The sequence below is a fragment of the Hibiscus syriacus genome, unplaced genomic scaffold, assembly GCF_006381635.1.
Source record: "Hibiscus syriacus cultivar Baekdansim isolate YM2019G1 unplaced genomic scaffold, ASM638163v2 tig00110442_pilon, whole genome shotgun sequence".
Taxonomy (NCBI): Eukaryota; Viridiplantae; Streptophyta; class Magnoliopsida; order Malvales; family Malvaceae; genus Hibiscus; species Hibiscus syriacus.
This window is the reverse complement of record NW_024062738.1, coordinates 586,377-603,597: the sequence shown is the minus strand read 5'-3', so window position 1 is coordinate 603,597 and position 17,221 is coordinate 586,377. Positions and strand designations below refer to the sequence as shown.

The 17,221-nt window shown below is 30.9% G+C and overlaps 2 non-coding genes across 2 annotated transcripts; both read right to left on the bottom strand.

Annotated features, from left to right (window-relative positions):
• Nucleotides 1-6,231: 6,231 nt before the first annotated feature.
• Nucleotides 6,232-6,426, bottom strand: LOC120125748. The gene has a single exon (XR_005516393.1). It is a non-coding gene; the product is annotated as a U2 spliceosomal RNA (small nuclear RNA).
• Nucleotides 6,427-7,128: 702 nt separating this feature from the next.
• On the bottom strand, nt 7,129-7,282 carry LOC120125745. Its single transcript, XR_005516390.1, has one exon. It is a non-coding gene; the product is annotated as a U1 spliceosomal RNA (small nuclear RNA).
• Between the last annotated feature and the right edge of the window lie 9,939 nt (nt 7,283-17,221).

Sequence of the window (17,221 nt, the reverse complement as noted above, 5' to 3'; positions counted from 1 at the left end):
TTATAGTATTTATTTCTTTTAAATCATCTTTCGAGTGACTTAACATAGTGAATATAAAAGCATAAGATTTTTTGGTATTATTTTGAGCTAATCTTTTGAGCATAGGGAATCCAAATTAGTTCATGAAGTCGACACTCGTGTTTATTGATGAAGAGTGTATGTTGAGCATATTAAATGAAGAGCTTTTGTGAGCCTAAAATTTTGTGTGTGAAAATCAAGTTTTACAATTCAAGTTCTTATTAGAGCCTTTTTCATCAAGTTTATGCTACCTGGGCATATAAGGGAGACTGTTACTAAAAAGAAAAGGAAAAAATAAGAAAGAAAAAGAAAAAGTAAGAAAGAAGAAGAAAGATAAAGGAAAAAGAAAAAAAGGAAAAAAAGGAAAAAAGAAGGAAAAAAGAAGGAAAAAAGAAGGAAAAATAAAAAGAAAGAAAAAACAGGAAAAAACCAAAGTGAAAACTAGAAATGGCTATTTGAGAAAAGTGAACCTAAGGTTAAAACCTGAAAAGGCTCTTTAGAACGAATGAGGAAAGAACCCGAAGGGAAAGAATAGAAGGGTTTGATTCCTAGTATTAGACTAAGCCATGAAACTATAAGTTGGAACCTTGATAGGATCGTAAAGATGAAGACTGAGCAAACAAGAAGATAAGAGCCCTACAAGATAGTGGAAATTGTGGTCCTAATATAATTGACATCATTCATTCATGTTTAGGCATATAAATATGAGCATGCATGTTATTTCGTTCATTTCGAACATTCTAACATTTTGATAGGAATAGTGAAATTCAAAAGGAGACATTACCCAGCAAAAAATCAATATATTTGAATCATTATGTTTGACAGAAACTTGTTGGAAGCTGAAGAAGTTCATATAGAAGAGCTTGTTCGATTCTGACACCCATTTTGATACTACCTTTTATCACAAGAGGAGATGGATCAATATCAGTTTTTTGCTCGATCATTCACAGAAGGAGTTGGATCAGCCTAACCTTTATCTCACTTGATTCTATCTCAGAAGGATGTATATTAGCATTAAAATATTGTTTGATTCTTCACATAAGGAGTTAAATCAACAGTGTAATTCCGTTCGATTCTTCACAGAAGAAATGGAGTGTAATCTTATTTTGCTCAATTCTATCACAAAATGAGGTAGATCAGCATTCATAATTTCTTTGATTATTCTTAAAAGGATTTGGGTCAACATTTTTCATATCACTCGATCCTTCACAAAAGGAGTTGGATCAGTGATAACTTTTCTCTCAAACCTTCACAGAATGAGTTGAATCAGGGATAACATTGTGTTTGATTCTTCACAGAAGGAGTTGGATTATCACTTCTACTTTAATCATCTCTATCATAGAAGGAGGTAGGTCAACAATACCATTTTGAAGTGTTTTAGGGGGAATTTTGCTTTGAAAATAAAAAAAGGAGCATTTATTATTGGTTTGGCTTTTGAGGTGATGACATCACCAATCTATGTGAAGAAAACCAAAAAGATCTCATCCCTTGATTAGATTTCATCCAAGGGTCACCATTTCTTCAATCCATGTCAAACAAATGCAAACCATATGAGCTATTGGATGAGAAGCTAGATCGAAAAGCTCTCATTGAGCCATGTCACCTATCCAACTGAAGAAACACAAAAGAATCTCAATAATTGGATCTAAATTTGATCCAATGGCTAAGATTTCATCATCCAATGAAGCATCTACTCCTTCACTGGCGCGTCCCCCAACGACTAGAGCTTTGTCGGTGCGTTGCTGGCGCATGAGACACAAGCACCGGCCATTCATCTTCCAAGTCACCATTGTCATCATTTTTGAACGAAAAAAATCATCAGTTGCCTCCTTTTTTTTCATTCCAACAGGATAAATAAATAACCCAATATCAACACAAAAACAAAGATTCTAGTGGAAAATCTTAACTGATATTAGTTGTAACCGTTTATAGGTGAGAAAAGATTAAATCTATCAAATCTAGCTACTATAAATGTCAATAAGCATCAATCAATAAAAAAAATCACATACCAACATAAAAATATCATTGCATTAATCCAAGGATTTCGATTCAAGGAATTAGAAGAAAGAAGATTTTTCACTTTCAGTGTTGTTCACTATCGCCGCTCGCCATCGATCCCAGGTTGAATGTGAAGTTTTCTTGTTTTGTGTTTTTTTTGTTCGAGGGTTGCAGTGGCGTCATGATAGGTGGCCAGCACTGGAGGTAGTGGTCGGCTGGTGTCGGGTTACAATGTTAGAGAAGGTGGCTGGCGGGTTTTAGTGTTTAAGGTGGTGGTTTTTTTGTTTGTGTAGTTTAGGATGAGAGAAGAAAAGGGAAAATCATATTGGATTTGGGTGTAGTTTAGCCTTTGTTCTTAGAGATTTTAGGGTAGTTTTAGGAAAAGATGTTGAAGATTTTGATTTATTTGGGGTTTTGATCTAAAACAATATATTTGGATATGATTTTGCGTGTTTATATGGATCAAGATAGGTTGTTGGGTAAGAACATGGGGGAAAAAGTGAGGTTTGATATTCAAAAACAACTTTTTGGGTGAGTTTGTGTTTTTCGAATCTAGACTTGTGTTTTTGTAAGAACATAGGATGAAAACAGGATGAATGTTTGAAGAAGTTGGGAGGATTTTGGGGTGAATTTCAGCTAAGGGATAAGTACAGAGGATGAGAGAAATTTTTAGGACAAAAAATGAGGCTTGTCTTAAATTTTTATCTTTTATAAGCCACCCCATTCCACTCGTGTTTTGTTTCTTGTCTCTGACTTTTTCCCTTATTTTATTTTAGTCACCAAATAATTACAATTCATTCCTTAAATTTTGATTGAGTACAATTTAGTCATTGGTTTCATTTCAATTTCCTTTATTATTTTATTAAATGTGTTTAATTATTAATATTAATTGCCAATTCTTGAATCTTTTAAAATGCCCACACGTTTAAACATACAATAAAACCTTTAGATTTTTAAATCTTTTAATTTAATCATTAATGTTAAAATTAAACCTTTAGATTTGTAATTAAAACCTTAGATTTTAAGCTCATTAGTCTTAGTCACTAATTAATTAGAGCCTTAGTTTTAGGTTCTTTAATTGGAAATTAATTAAGTTTAGAAATATCCTTTTGGGATTATTTTCTTTAATAATTCTAATTAGAAATCAAATTTATTAAATTCATAAATGGATTAAAATAGAATATCTATTTATTTTTAGATATTGAAAAGGATGGTCTTAAAGTAACTAGACATTTATTTTTCAATATTTTTAAATAAATAAATATTCTATCAGTGGTCACTAAAAATTAAATAGGTTCATTAACTAAAACAAAAGGGTAGAGGGTTGTTCCTACATGTAAATTGCTAAGGACACACTGTTTGATAAAAGTTAGAGGCTTGGCCTTCGTTCTTTAAATCAAGGAACATCCTTATTCTTTTAAATAATAATTTGACTAGCTTGTCACCTTTATTTCCTTATTAGGGTTTAATAATAGATTAATTTGATAATTTTTAAGGATGAAAATATTTCATTATTTCGATTAAAACATAAGAAATAATTGTCTAAATTTCGATTAAGGGGTTAATTTCTTGATTAATTAGAAATAGAAAAATATTGTGCGTCTCTCTAAAAACCTTAATTAGGTTAAAATATTTTTCTTTAGGAAATAAAATGAACATTAATTAAATAAATATTCTAAGTTCTCAAATTTTTATATAGGAACAAATTCGTAATTGAAGGTATCAATATTGAGCGTTGTGGGAGTGCTAATACTTCCCCGAATGTAATCGACTCCCAAACCCAAAATCTCTAAAACGCATACCAAATCAAGTATTTTTTTTAATTTTTTATTCTTTAAAAGGGTGTATCCTGAGTTTTTGACCTACCCAATTTTAAAGGTAAATGACGACTCAAAACGTTTCAAATCGTTTCTAAATTTCTTATTTTACCCTTGATTTCAAAATTCATTCTGAATACGCTTCAAAAAAATACGTCATGAAATAGTCTAGAATAATATAATCAAATTTAATGAATTTTTCTTCGATGGATGCATAAAAAATTGAAAATTCATCTCTCTTTTCTTTACGAACTATACAAATCGTATGAGAAGAAAACAAGGATTTGCTTTCCTTTCTCCTTAGTTAATAAAGGCAATATAAATGCATTTATTTGATTCTTAAATTAACAATGCAAGAATAGGTGTCGTTATGGTTGAGTAATTAGAATTACTCGTTAAAATCCACTAAAAACAAATATGATCTATTTATCTTTTGGGACCTTTTTTTTATCAGCTTCATAATCAATGTCATTTTATCAATAAAACTTAATTTCTCACCATTAGAATTTTTAATCAAATCAGATCAACCTTATCTTAGCTATGATATAATAAAATAAAACTTGAAGGCTCGAATCTCACAATTTTATCATATTTAATGTCAACTTCAAATAAATTATGGTATCAAAAGATATGGGGTCTTACAAATTGAATAGGTGTTATGGTTAAATATCTATTGATGAGTAAAGACGACTAATAAATTGGGGTGATACAAGTTGAACAGACGTCATGGTTAGATCAACCTTGTGTTTCTCACATTTATTTAAATCATATTCCCTCTTCTTTTATGACTAAAGATGATTAATAAATTGTTTCTTAGACCAATTGAAAAATATCCGAACAATGTTAACAAACAAATTACTTAATTAAAATGAATCCCTATACCATGTTGTTAAAGTAATATATAAAAAAAACAGCTGAAAAAGAAAAAAAATAAGTTGGGAGTAATAATGAGAAGATTTCCACATGGTCATCAAACCAAAATCCATATCATAAAATAGTTAACTTGAATTGGAGGGGTATGTGATGTGATCATGCCTCAGCATGAACATGAAGAACTTCCACAAGGACCTTTCACTCGTGCCAAAGCCAAATAATTCAAGGATACCATCTTACACAAAACATTCAAGCATGTAAATCATTTGAATCCAAAAAAGAACAAGCATTAACATTGGACTCATGTAAACCAAACAATATTTTGCATGTGCAACCATAACATATGCATTTCATTTATTCATTTTATTTGCATATCATATTTTCCTATTTCTTTTTTATGTTGTCACATTCTTATATGTCAATTCATATTAGTATCTAAGTCGTATCGATGCATATATGTGTTAGGCATGACATATATATGTGTGTGTTTGTGCGTGTTAGTAGTTTATAAGCTTTTAATACTTTGGTTTATATTGTAAGGTGCATTTTATATTATATTAGACGGCTACAAAGAAACTATTGGGATGCATATGGATGGAAACAAAGGTGAAGAAATACGTTGGATATTAAGAAATAATGTCCATCCATCCGAGAGACATGAATCTTCCTTACACCTCTTCCAGTTGGACAGTAAAGATGAATCAAATGCAAGGATTATAATCACTCCAACACCAATGGCTACAAGTATGAGAGGGAAACCTTCAATAGGCTTGTCCATCCCTTCACACACTACACACTATGGATGACAATAATGAAAGGACATAATTTAAATGGAAGGGCACATTTTTCCAATGCATGGGTGGCAACATTAAGGGGTACAACTCAATGTATAACAACATGACTTTTCAAGAAAGATTGGTTCACCAAAAGGCATCTTTTGGTTCACCATGGTCGGCCACCTTTTCAACCTAAAGGGGTTTCTTTTCAACTCATTTTAAGCATATAAAGATGGCCTTTCACTTTACTTTGTAATAATCCAACATTGAGTGCAATTAAGTGAGAATTCATCTATTTTGTTCTTCTAAGAACTCTCTCGACTTATCAAAAATTTCTTCTTCTAGCGTCAACCCCCATTCTTTGATATTGTTAGCTCTTAATTCTTTAATTAGTAGGTCACAGTCACTTGATTGGAAACTATTTAGGAATTGGGTTAATACTCATCATAATATTGGTTATTTCCTTGTCCTTTAATCATATCATCTTCATATTCCTTTTCCATAGCCTACACGCCAATATTATATTCCAACATACCTTATATTATAACATACCAAATTCATTACTCTAGACTTATCCTTATATCACCTTATCCTATCATTATCAAACGTGAACCGTATCTTGATCAAAACATCATCTTAAACTCTTACTTATTTATCCTACAACACTATCCTACTTATCATAAGAGATTTCTTACTTGATTATGATAAGGACACATCAAAGAATCTTGGCAAGTCTGCATCCAATAGCGTAACAATATGTTGGATCTATGCAATAGTGTAATAGACAAAAGACAGTCGAGAACTCTAATTGAAAGCTATTGTGGTGGGATCTCCCCAATAAAATTTAATTTAATATCATAGGGATCAGTGATCAACATATCAAATATTAAACTGATAAGAACAAATAGTACACTTGATGTTAGACAAAGGGCCGAGAAAGGTATGAGTTTAACATCTACTTGATGTTTCATTTATACTGCACCTGAACCTTAACCTTGGGTTATGCATTCTATATGGGATTTGAAATAAGTAAGAAGATCAACAATGGAAAAAATCTTTGAGTTCTCGGATTAATTTGCAATTGAACATTTTTGGGTATTATAAAACATGTCCACTTATTGCAGTTGATATTGATGAAAAGGTGGAGACATGTAACTATGCACTGGTAAGTTCTTAAATAAGAACAATATTGCAAAATTTAATTCCGCTTGGGGTTAAAGGGCTCCCTTGGCGGTAAATACTTATAATTCTACTTCTTAAATTTGATTGATACCATCACAATATACTCAATGTCATCTAGAAAATTACATTTGTCGATTCATGTTTGGAAAATAACAATGCCCTCATTGAATGAACATTTGATACGGTCGAACATTTATATAAGATAGAGCAAGAGTCATTTCACTTGTGATCAGAGAGTGATTTGCCTTAGGAGTTCTTTGTCCTTACTGAAGTTGTGGTGGATTGTTGATTCAAAATCCAGTGAAAGTAAATGAATTAAAATATTGGATTAAAAATTAAGAGAGATAATTATTTCTTAGATTCAAATTTATAGTAGTGGAAATTTCATAATTTTTTGCTTGTTTCCACAGTATATACTCTTTTAGTAATATTATAATATAAAAGATTGTTCCCTAAAAGACAAACATTCAACTAAAGAAGATTAGTATGAATATTATAAATTAAGATTAGTAGGGATCGTGCAAACGCAACTCCCCAATCCCTCTCAAGTGCAATAAAGGTCACTGCCCTAGGCCATGAGTCTTCTTCATCTCCTATTGACCCTATCCAGGTAAGTATGTTCAAAAGTTATCGTATATTTCCATCTTGTACACCACCCTTGAATTTTGTTTATGGTATGTAAGAGATGTGGGACTTAAAACTCGAAAATTACAAAATGGTTCAAGGATTTTTTTAACTTTAATCTCCCTTAAAGAATCCTAGAAGTATCCGAAAAAGTTATGATATCCCTTGTAAGTTGAATTCATTTTTAAATTTTGGGAACCATAAGCTTTTACCAAAAGGGGATTCAGTTTTACATGTACACTTGACAAAAAAAATTGTAACCAAGAATTGTAGTGCTTTACCCAAGAGTAACCCCAATAGCTATTGCTTTGAGCTATAATATAATTTAAGGGGTATGCCTTGGTTATGCAATAGTGCTGCAAATAGACGATACTCAACGACCCCAATGGCGTTATTGTGGATGATTCTCCCCCTGAAATTAAGATTAGCTCTTTCTTTGGAAGAACATTCCAAAAAACAAGGCATAATAAAGAAAATAATGTTCTATTTTATTCTCTTTAGTGTGCAGACACCCTGTAATACCCAAAATATCAGGTTAGTGACTTTATTGAAAAAATTTAGAATGTGAGGATTTATTTGATTAAATGATAAAAGATGAGAAATGATTTGGAATAGTGCTTTAGACTAAATTGTAACAATATATGATTAAAAGGGTATTCTGGTCATTTGGAATAAAATGAATTTAAAAATCAAATTTTAATAGGGATTTAAGAAGGGGAAAGTTAAAAAGAAAGAACTTAAGTTATTTCTCTCCTTCTTCCTCCCGTGACTTTGAGCCTCCTCCATAGCCAAGGTAAATCTCATCTAATTAGTTTTTCATTTCAATTATGGTTTGTTATTAAAACCTTAAGTGATATGTAAGCTTAAGGAAGGGTTAAATAAGGTTAAACTAGGAGATGGATAAAATATTTGAGATTTAAGAAAATGGGTTATGGAATGATATGTTAAGATATGAGTTTTTATTGATGTTTATTAGTATATTTGACTTATCAATGAAGTAACTGAGAGATTAGAAGCATTGAATGGGTCTAAAAACATGTTAGAAAAAGTGGTGTGATTCTTAGATTGAAATATTCTTAGGAGAGTTTAGATGTTTTAAGAAGCTAAATGAAGGAAAGTTAGTAGGGAGAAATAAAGAAGAGTTTAAAAGTATGGTTGGGTCTAAACATAAAGAAATTGGACCAAATTTGGGTAAGAATCGGGCTGAAAAATGGAAAATTAGGGTAAGGGTATCGGTAATGATAGAACAGTACCGATACTATAGACTTAAAATTAGAAGAATCAGCCGAACAGTATCGATACCGATGCAAGCGGTATCGATAGTGATAGGGTATCAATAATAAAATGGAAAGTACCGATACCATGGATAACAGAATGCCAAAATGTTATCGATACCGAAAGGGAGTATCGGTACCATAATATAGTAGTATCGATACTGAGAGGAAGGTATTGGTACCATAGTATAGAAGTATCGATACAATGTTATGGGTACCGATACTATTGAGCCAATAATGATAAGATAGGCTGAAATTTTTATAGAAATTGAAAATAATAACACTTTTGAGTATTTTTAAATTATAAATGTTAGAGAATATACTAACATTTGTATGGATTGTTTACTAATTGAGTGCTTGTTTAATACATAACCAAGCTCTTGAGTCAAGCAAGAAAAAGGGCAATGACAAAGTTGCAGAGTAGAGGACATCATTATAGTATAGTAGGGAAACATATCATGTGAGTGCATTTATTATATACTTATATGTTATGATAGTCATAGATACATGTTGCTTACTATATGTGTGGTGATTACCAAATGGCACTATGCGTGCAAAATAAGAAATTCATATAAGTTTAAGAATTTCAGTATGGGCAATGTGTGTGCAAAACTAAGAAATTCATAATAAGTTTATCAATTTTTGTATGGGTATTGTGTGTGCAAAACTAAAAAATTCATAATAAGTTTATTAATTTTTGAATGGGCACTGTGTGTGCAAAACTAAGAAATTCATAATAAGTTTCTGTATTATCGTATTTGCACCACGGGTGCAAACTATAGAATTTATAATGAATAATTATTAGAGTAGGAACTGTTCTAAAATAAAGATTAATGGCCTAGTTGTGCATTTGATAGAAAGGTGTCAATTATGCCAGTTAGATGAAAGGTTAAATACCTTAGTAAAAGATTAATGGTCTAGCTATGCATTTAACAGAAAGGTGTCAATTATGTAAGTTAGATGAAAGGTTAAATACCTTTGAGTAAAAGATTAATGGCCTAGCTGTGCATTTGACAGAAAGTTGTCAATTATGCCAGTTAGATGAAATGTTAAATACCTTTAAGTAAAATATTAATGGCCTAACTGTGCATTTGACAGAAATGTGTTAATTATACTAGTTAGATGAAAGGTTAAATACCTTTGAGTAAAAGATTAATGGGCTAGTTGTGTATTTGACAGAAAGGTGTCAATTATGCTAGTTAGATGAAAGATTAAATACTTTTGAGTAAAAGATTAATGGCCTAGCTATGCATTTGACAGAAAGGTGTCAATTATGCCAGTTAGATGAAAGGTTAAATACCTTTCAGTAAAAGATTAATGGCCTAGTTGTGAATTTGACAGAAAGGTGTCAATTATGTCAGTTAGATGAATGGTTATATACCTTTGAGTAAAAGACAAAAAGCCTAACTGTGCCTTTGGCAGAAAGGTGTCAACATGGCAGTTAAATGAAAGGTTAAATACTTTTGGGTAAAAGACTAAATGTCTAAAGGACTAATTGTTTAATCGTGATAATTGATATGAAATGATGTCATAAATGGAAAAGTATAACCACACATAATTGGTATGGAAGAATGCCATAAATGAATATATATATATATATATATAACAATGCATAATTGGTATGAAAGGATGCCACAAATGAAAATACATAGCAGTATATTAATGGTATATAAGGTGTCACTCATGATAATTATAAAAGATAAAGGACTAATTGACCCTTTGGTGCAATACATGTGCATTACATTCTCTTTTAATGTACATAGGGAAAATAAAGAATAATTGCGAAGAATATACGAAAGGATAGGTAGGTTGGACCTACAAAAAATAAATTCGGTGAGTGTATACAAGAAATCCGGTTGAATTGAGAATGATATATTTGATCCTTATGGAATATGCGATTTAATTTTTCATTTAATATTCATGAGATACATATGTATAAATTTCATTTTTTATAATATTATGTATCACTAAGTATATACTTAACGTGTGTAGATTTCACGCGTAGGTAACAACAAACACTAGTCGGGTACTGGGAGTAGTAGCAGCTATTATCAATCTAAGGTTAACTCTCATCAGTAACAATAGGACAATAAGGTTTATTTTGAAAAATTACTAGCATGTAATCAAAATTAAGAAAAATTGCTTTATAATGTAATTAAAGTGATAACTCTGGTAATAGGTGTCAACGACTGTTTTATGGTTGTATTAAAATGTTTTTGGTTATAAAAATTTCAAACAAAATTTTACGGGTTTATAAATGAAAACCTGTTTTAAAAGTGATGTGACAACTATATCTCGTGTACGGAAAGGTATACGGGAGGTGGGTGTTACATTTATTGGTATCAGATCTATAGGTTTAGCCAATTCTCAGTCAAAACTGGGTTTAATTGAATTGAGCAAAAGGATTACATGTCATTAAGATTGTCAAAGTTACTGATATGGTTTCAATTAGAGTGTGATTAATGTCACTCTTTATTAACTTGAGTGTTATTCTTATGTATGTCCTAATAGATGTCGGAAACTAAGGACAAAGGTAAGAAAGTATATGATATTGAAAAGAAGGTCGAGATCAAAATCGTCCCAAGATAATTCGACATGATTCAGTATCATGTCGTATAAGGGTAGAAGCTTCTACAGATTTTCCTCCATTATGTGGAAAGAATGCCCCAGCGTTTAACGACGTTTCTGCATTTGAGGAATCTATTAAAAAGTTTGAAAGGTTTACAAGAGAAGTTAAATCGGATGAGGATCCAGAGGAGATTTATGAATCTAGTGATGGTTCTGAGTTTTCTTCAAGTAAGCTTAAATAATTGAGAAATATTTAAATGAAGCATTAAATTGTTCAAAGTATTATTAAATTGAGTAAGAGGAAATGAGTAAGTGGTAAATACATTGATCGCTAAAAGCTTATAGAAAGATGAGTTATTAGTGGATCAACTGATTATGAGTTTGTTTAAGAATAAATGTTAAGTTTTATAGACCTAATATAGTTACTTTTAGAAGGTAATTTGTGAAAATGGATTTTCTACCCATTTTATACTTCAATGAATTATTATTTAAAAGCAAGATTAATTCTCGAGAACTTGGAAAAAGTGTCAAGTTTGTAATGATAGGAAAAAGAGTAAATTCTTTACTTGTATAAATTTTAGCATTAACTGCTATGAAGTTATTGATACAAAGTAGTCAAGTCTTCTTATTAAATGATGTGGATAACTAGACTTTCATAGTTGAGAGAGAAAATGTTTCAATTGCTCGATAATATTTTAAATGGATCTAGAAAATGTTACACGGATTTCCTCAAGAAGGAAATGAAAGATTTTTAAAAATAAAAGTATTCTATTCAACTTAATCTCGAGTGAGATGATAAAGGTAAACCCTAGTGGGTCATAGTGCAAGTATGAGTGGGACAGATAGTAAACATTTGATAAAGATTCCAGGGGCTATGTTTCTGGTTAACCTGATGGAATTATCGTTTGATGAGTAAGATCATTTTGGGTATAGGTTGTTTATCTCCAGAGACGATTAATTCTGAAAAATGCAGAGGGTACGAAAATTATAGTTTTTGGCGAGAAAGTAAAATCATCGATCAACGTGATATCGATAATGATTGTGAAGAAAATGATGTCAGAATTATATATATATATATATATATATAGCGTTTCTGGATAATGTGGTAGATACTCAATTAATTAAAGTATATTTGTCTATTAATTTCACAAAATTGGGAATTTATAGATGTCTTTTTAGATAAATTATTGGGGTTACCTCCAGATCGAGAGGTGGAAATTTAAGGTTGATGGTTATTTAGGTATTGAACATGTTTCTATGATTTAATATCTAATGATTTAAGTGAGTAAAAAGAATTAGGGGCTCAATTATAAGAGTTGGTTGATCAAAGTTTTATCAGCCCAAGTATTTCATCTTGGGAACTAATTGTGTTATTAGGGAAAAGAAAGATAAATCGATATGGTTAGGCATAGATTTTTGGCTGTTAAATAAGTCTCTTCGAGAGATGAACTTGGATGCCAAACTATTCCAATATTGAAAGGTATATGGAGGGCATATGTAATTGAATCCAAGGGATTATAGGAAAAATAGTTGCTTTTAGAAGAATTGCTTGCAATAACAATTATTAATCGAACATCAAGGTGGTTGTATACGAAGCTTTATATCAGATAAAGGGTTAAACACCATTAGATTAGTTTGAGTTAAAAGATCGAAATCTAGTTGGCTTTGATTTAATGAAAAAAATAGACTATAAAATGAAAATTACACAAGATAATTTTTTAAAGATCGCTTCCAATTGACTAAAGTCTTATGTTGATCTAAAGAGAAAGAGATTAAATAGAAAAATGTGATAAAGTTTTTCTGAAAGTATCGCATTGGGAGGAATTATTGCGGTTTGGACGGAGTCCGAGAAATTTTTAACCTTATAAGATTTTATCAGTTAGCTTTTGCCTCCCGAAATGGACAAGACCTATAATGTTTTCATGTGTCATTGCTTATTAATTATTGGTCAGATTTGAATTATGAAAAAGAACCAATGCAGATCTGGACTAGAGAAATCCAGAAACCGTGTAACAAAACAATTACTCTAGTTGAAGTGTTGTGGTAAAAGCATAAAGTCTTTTAATTCGAGGACGAATTTTCTTAAGGGGGAGAATTATAATACCCCAAATATCAAGTATGTGACTTTATTGAAAATATTTAAAATGTGACGATTTATTTGATTAAATGATAAAAGATAAGAAATGATTTGGAATAGTGCTTTAGACTAAATTGTAACAATGGATGATTAAAAGGGAATTTTGGTTATTTGGAATAAAATGAATTTAAAAATCAAATTTTAATATGGATTTAAGAAGGGGAAAGTTAAAAAGATAGAAGTTAAGTTATTTCTCTCATTCTTCCTCCCGTGACTTTGTGTCTCCTCCATAGCCAAGGTAAATCTCATCTAATTAGTTTTTCTTTTGGATTATGGCTTTTTATTATAACCTTAAGTGATATGTAAGCTTAAGCAAGGGTTAAATAAGGTTAAAACTAGGAGATGGATGAAATATTGGAGATTTAAGAAAATGGGTTTTGGAATGATATGTTAAGATATGAGTTTTGTTGATGTTTATTAGTATATTTGACTTACCAATGAAGTAAATTAGAGATTAGAAGCATTGGATGGGTTTAAAAACATGTTAGAAAAACTATTGTTATTCTTAGATTGAAGTGTTCTTGGGAGATTTTAGATGTTTTAAGAAGCTAAATAAAGGAAAGTTAGTAGGGAGAAGTAAACAAGAGTTTAAAAGTATTGTTGGGTGTAAACATAAGGAAATTGGACGGGTAAGAATCAGGCTGACAAATGGAAAATTTGGGTAAGGGTATCAGTACTAATAGAACAGTACCGATACGATAGGCTTAAAATTGGAAGAATCAACTGAACAATATCGATACCGATGCAAGTGGTATTGATACTGATGGGGTATCGATACTAAAAGGGAAAGTATCGATACCATGGATAACAGAATGCCAAAATGGTATCTATACCGAAAGGGAGTATTGGTACCATAGTGTAGTAGTATCGATACTGAGAGGAAGGTATATGTAACATAGTATAGAAATATCGATACCATGGTATAGGTACCTATACTATTGAGCCAGAATTATAAGATAGGTTGAAATTGTTATAGAAATTGAAAATAATAGTACTTTTGAGTATTATTAAAGTATAAATGTTAGAGAATATACTAACATTTGTATGGAATGTGTACTAAATGGGTGCTTGAGTAGATCATAACCATGCTCCCGAGTCAAGCAAGAATAAGGGGAAGGACAAAGTTGCTGAGTAGAGGACAAAATTACAGCATAGTATGGAAATATATCAGGTGAGTGCATTTATTATGTACTTATATGTTATGATAGTCATAGATACATGTTTCTTAATATATGTATGGTGATTACCAAATGGCACTATGCGTGTAGAATAAGAAATGCATAATAAGTTTATGAATTTCAGTATGGGCACTGTGCGTGCAAAACTAAGAAATTCATAATAAGTTTATGAATTTCAGTATGGGAATTGTGTGTGCAAAACTAAGAAATTCATAATAAGTTAATGAATTTCTGAATGGGCATTGTGTGTACAAAACTAAGAAATTCATAAAAAGTTTATGTATTATTGTATTGGCACTACGGGTGCAAATTATAGAATTTATAATGAATAATTATTAGAGTAGGAACTGTTCTAAAATAAAGATTAATGGCCTTGTTATGCATTTGACAGAAAGGTGTCAATTATGCAGTTATATGAAAGGTTAAATACTTTTAAGTAAAAGATTAATGGCCTATCTGTGCGTTTGATAGAAAGGTGTCAATTATGCAGTTAGATGAAAGGTTAAATACATTTGAGTAAAAGATTAATGGCATGGTTGTGCATTTGACATAAAGGAGTCAATTATGCTAGTTAGATGAAAGGCTAGATACCTTTGAGTAAAAGATTAATGGCCTAGCTGTGCATTTGACTGAAAGGTGTCATTTTTTCCAGTTAGATGAAAGGTTAAATACCTTTGAGTAAAATATTAACGGCCTAGCTGTGCATTTGATAGAAAGGTGTCAATTATGCAGTTAGATGAAATGTTAAATACCTTTGAGTAAAAGATTAATGGCCTAGTTGTGTATTTGACAAAAAGGTGTCAATTATGCCAGTTAGATGAAAGGTTAAATACCTTTGAGTAAAATATTAATTGCCTAGCTGTGCATTTGACAGAAAGGTGTCAATTATGCCAATTAGATGAAAGATTAAATACCTTTGATTAAAAGATTAATGGCCTAGTTGTGCATTTGACAGAAATGTGTCAATTATGCCAGTTAGATGAAATGTTAAATACCTTTGAGTAAAATATTAATGGCCTAGCTGTGCATTTGATAGAATGGTGTCAATTATGCTAATTAGATGAAAGGTTAAATACCTTTGAGTAAAAGATTAATGGTCTAGCTGTGCATTTGATAGAAATGTGTCAATTATTTCAATTAGATGAAAGGTTAAATAACTTTGAGTAAAAGACTAAAAGCCTAATTGTGCCTTTGGAAGAAAGGTGTTAATCATGCTAGTTAGATGAAAAGTTAAATACCTTTGGGTAAAAGACTAAATGTCTAATGGTGCATTTTACATAAAGATGCCACTGGAAGCGCTCGGCATAAACTCTGTCCCCCTTCCAACTCTTAATGTTGAAGCGCTCGGCGAAATTCCTTAAAAGAAATAAGAACACATCTCGTCTACCACAAATACAAGTTGGATTAGGGACTAATTGCTTAATCGTGCTAATTGATATGAAAGGATGGCATAAATGAAAATGTATAACCACACATAATTGGTATAGAAGAATGCCATAAATGAATATAATATATATATATATATATATATATATATATATATATATATATAAATGTGCATAATTAGCATGAAAGGATGCCACAAATGAAAATACATAGCGGTATATTAATGGTATATAAGGTGCCACTCATGATAATTATAAAAGATAAAGGACTAATTATCACTTTGGTGCAATACATGTGCATTACTTTCTCATTTAATGTTTATAGGGAAAATAAAGAATAATTGTGAAAAATATACGGACTGATAGGTAGGCTGGACCTACTGATAATAATTTCAGTGAGTGTATAAAAGAAATCTGGTTGAACTGAGAAGGATTTATTTAGTCCTTATGGAATATATGATTTAATTCGTCATCTAATAGTCATGAGATACGTATGTATAAATTTTAGTTTCTTTATAATATTATGTCTCACTAAGCATATACTTAACGTGTGTTGATTTCATGCGTAGGTAACAACAAAGACTAGTAGGGTACTGGGAGCAGTAGCAGCTATCATCAATCTAAGACTGACTCTCATCAATAACAGTAGGATAATCATGTTTATTTTGAAAAATTATTGACAAGTAATCAAAATTAAGAAAAATTGCTCTAAAATTTTATTAAAGTGACAACTCTGGTAATAGGTGTCAACGACTGTAATGTTTTTGGTTATAAAAAATTCAAACAAAATTTTAAGGGTTTATAAATGAAAAATCATTTTAAAAGTGATGTGACATTTATATCTCTTGTACGAAAAGATATAAAGGAGATGGGTGTTACACACCCATCGATTGTTCTATAGAGAACTATCGTAGAAGTTTGTTATAGAAATTATTTTTTGCAAAATAAATGTCTAAGAAGAACTTACTAGCAAATGCATGAATTCAGCAAAGATTATGCACATGTGTATGTAAAGGAAAATAAAATAACATAGAAAATGATAGTCAGTAAGTTACGAAGAGCAAATGAAGAATAAAGTCATATTGAATTGTAAATAAAATCATACCCTCATATGCTTACTACCCATCACGTTTCACTGAAAACCTCCCCGCATGCTTTCTACCCACACGCCTCAACATTAAAAAAACATTTTGTGCTTTTTGCTTGACATGCTTTATAATTATAAAACTTATTCATGTGCTTGCTACCCACATGCTTTGTTGAACAAAACACGGATGATTATCGGATGTGGATGTGGATGTTGATGAACTTATGGGCGTGATCATAATATTTAATTGCTGATCATTCTAGAATACCAGACGATTATGCTAAGGGGTCCATATTCTACAATA